Here is a 3,816-nt window from a genome sequence, read left to right as displayed (position 1 = left end):
GCTGATCACCAAAGCTTCACCCAGCCCATTGAAGGGATTCCAGCAGTTTCTCGTGTTTATCCCCTGGCTAGAAACACACGTGTCCCTCGTGCTCAAACTGATGTAACTGGTAGCACCATTGCGCAAAGGCCTCAAAGAAGATCTCGTGTCCTCAATGACCGAGAGCTTCTCGTCGCGCTACATCAGAAACAGGACAAACATCATGACTGGCTTAAGCGTCAGATGCAAAGCCTCTTGGTGGATGTCAACCGCATTCGCAATCTTGCCACCAAGAATGCCTTTGTCACTCATGAAACCTGTCAGAGGTCGTGGAAGAGTTTGACCCTACTGAGTGCTGAAGCTGATCTGCACGATGATGGCTTCACCGAATGCTTCAAGTTTGACTCAAATCCTCCCAGAAATGCTCACTTGCGTCGGACTCCCTCACTTGAAGACTCTGAATACTCGTCCTCAGCTGCGACCGTAAATGCCAGAGTCATCGATGACCAAGATGATGCAACTTCACCTCCTCCACCTTCAGCGTGAATCAACACTGCACCAAGTTCATCTGCACCGCCAACCAACACCGACGACCCTACTGCTTCACCAACTCCTCAAGGGAACGAGTAGGTGCTCTATGTCTTCAAGCCTTTTTGGTCCTTACTGACAAAAGGGGGAGAAGCATATGAGTTTGATAGTCTTCAAGCGGGTCCATATGGGCGGTGGTTTTATATTTTGCCTAGTGTTTACAACTCTCGTTTTCTGATACATTTGGTTCTTTGAGTTGTAACACTTAAACTAGATGGTCGTCTGCTACTTATTTGCTATTCTGTGATGCGATGATAAATTCCGCATGTGCGATGATAACTTCCGCACTTAGGTCATTCTGCAGACGTCCATTTTTCATTATGCATGTCATTATCTTCACATACTTTTCATGCATGATGAATTGTCATCATAAGTTGAAGAGGATCTCCACAAGTACAACCTGCCATGTGCATTTGCATACCAAAAGAAAATTACTTATATGCACATCTTCAGGGGGAGCCTTTGCCACTTATGAAGACAATCCCCTATCCTTTACAATTTCAAATATTTTATTCCCCGTTGAAAACTTCAACTAGTTTGTCATCAATCACCAAAAAGGGGGAGATTGTAAGTGCATCTAGTGCCACCCCTAGTTGGTTTTGGAGTATTGACGACAAACCTAGTTGAGGGACTAATGTGTTTGTGAGAATTGCAGGATAACACAGGTAGAAGTCCCTCATTGATTCGGTTTTCCTACCAGAGATGACCCCTAAAAATGTATGAAGACATTGAAGTCAAAGGTGGTATGTGAAGACATTCACATTGAAGACTATGACAAGAGAAGACATCGCGTGAAGACTATGGAGCGCGAAGACTTAGCAGTTTCGTTGTTTTGTGTTTTTCTTTGTTGAGTCATAGGAACCACCACACTGTTAAGTGGGGTCCAAGTGAACCAGTCAGAATGACTGAAGTGATGCTTAACCACAATCCTATGTCTTCGAGTGAAGACTATGAGAGCAAATCATGTCTAGATTTGGATAAGTCAGCTTTGCTTGTAGCCCAAGTAAAGTTGCCGTGTGTGTTTGAAATCTGACTGTTGGAACACGTGTCAGTTCCTTAGTGACCGAGGGTCATTTCGGACAAATCAGGTCGGGTTGCCTAGTGGCTATAAATAGCCCACCCCCTACAACCGTAAACGGTTGGCTGCTCAGAGTTAGTGTACGGCTTTTGTCGTTTGAGAGCAACCCACCTCGAAGCCTTTGAGAGAGAATTCCTTGCGAGGATAAAGCCCTAACCACCCAGAGCCAAAGAGAGTTAGGCATCACTGAAGTCTTCCTGTCTGTGTGATCTGAAGACTTATTACACTTGAGGACTGTGAATCCTCCAGCCGGTTAGGCGTCGCGTTCTAAGCATCCAAGAGTCATTGTGGATAGCCGGTGAACGAAGTCTGTGAAGGTTTGGAAGTCTACCTTGAAGACTTACCAGAGTGATTGGGCAAGGACTGGGTGTCCTTAGCTCAAGGGGAATAAGGTGAAGACGCGGTCTTCTGAGTTGAATCTCAGCCTCCCTAACCAGACGTACCGTTATCACAGCAACTGGAACTGGTCCAACAAATCATTGTCTTCAACGAGTCACTGGTTTCATCCTTCCCATTCCTTTACTTACTGTTGGCCCTGGTGAAGTCATTGCATGATTGCATTATCTTTTGTCTTCATTGAGTGACTGCTTGTTCTGATTGGCTTCACTATGTCTTCCTACCTGATCTTTACTACCTAGCTGCTATTAGTCATTGTGCTTTCACTTCATTGAATACTTGACTTTGGTTTGCCTAGTGTAGTCTACCTTCCGCTGCATCGTAATAGGTTCATTTCTATCGTTTGTCTTCGAAATTTCCATGTTTTGAAGACTTTCATAAAAATCGCCTATTCACCCCCCTCTAGTCGATCACTAGCACTTTCAGAATGCTTGTTCTTTACTTGTTAGGCTATACCTGAGTTAGGCCAATATGTCAGCAGTGCCTGCTCTACTACCGTAAAGAAATGCATGCCTAATTCATTTGAATCTTTACCTTTTCCTGTGAACTTCATCACCAGACTGTCTTCCTAGTTTATATGAGGCCACACTATTTCAGTCCTTTCTCAGATTATTTCAACTGGTTATATGCCTGGGCAACTTAAATATAGCGGTGGTACATTGCCTCTCATGTTACCATTTTAATTTATTTTCGGCTGATGTTGCTTCAAACCATTTATATATAGCTTGCCATGCTCGACAATAATTCGTATGTCGTTTACCATGTAAGCTTACTGCCCGGATAATGCGATAACTATGTCTTAGTTATGTCCAGCGGAAACCTTTCAGGATGCCGTTCAAACTAGGACACAATGTACAACCCAAGAATCTATTTGTGGAAGCAGTGCGCCATCCATGTTACCAAATGGTAGAAGTTCAGTGGCAACACCGTTGGAGAGCAGTCTGAGCACAGATATTACAGTTCTTGAGGCTCTACTAGAGGCAGAAAGAGAAGGTGTCGCTGCCATGAATGAGGTAATCTTGATTTTGAGGCTGGAAATTATGCAATTAGGTGCACGCATTATGCAAGCAAGCCAAGAATTGGAGTAAGTAAAAATGTTGCATTTGACAATGGAGGTGGTCCTGCTGCTTCTACTATCTGAAGCCCAGGGTAATGCCAGTTCTTCTTTAGATACCAGTTGAAATTGTCATTAGACTAGTATACTTGCATGTTGTGTCACGTCTCTGAATGGATTATGTTGTAAGACCCCTTTGTTGTCCATGTGTTGTAATGATCTACATTTTTAAGCGAGGTAATCCTCAGTACTTGTATGATTGACATAAGGTGAACTGTTTTTCATGTGAGCAGATTGTATTGGATGAAATAACTGTTTGACTCAAAGTGTATCCAACCTACTGCATTCGAATATCACACGATTTCTAAATCATATTCATATATAAAGGTGCAATAAATCTTTGTCGTGGTTTTGTAGAAATCTTTTCCCTATATATATAATAATATTAATAATAAAGCACGTATTGACTCCGTGGGTTCACCGTCACAATACGCTTCTTCCCATGAATTTACGCTTTAAGTTTGAATTTAAGACATATACGTGAGGTGGTACTAAATTTCGTCTGTACAATTTCATTTTCATAGCTTCCTATCACATGGGCCATAAAATTTGCTATGGGCCATGGGACGCCGCCTAACCGGCTCCCGCCGAATGCGTGTCAGCCGCTCTGGCACGGCGGCCACATCTAGAAAGAAAAATGTTTCGTGATCGCCGACCCACA

Source organism: Triticum urartu, chromosome 4, assembly GCF_003073215.2.
Source record: "Triticum urartu cultivar G1812 chromosome 4, Tu2.1, whole genome shotgun sequence".
Lineage (NCBI taxonomy): Eukaryota > Viridiplantae > Streptophyta > Magnoliopsida > Poales > Poaceae > Triticum > Triticum urartu.
This window is presented reverse-complemented; position numbering follows the sequence as displayed.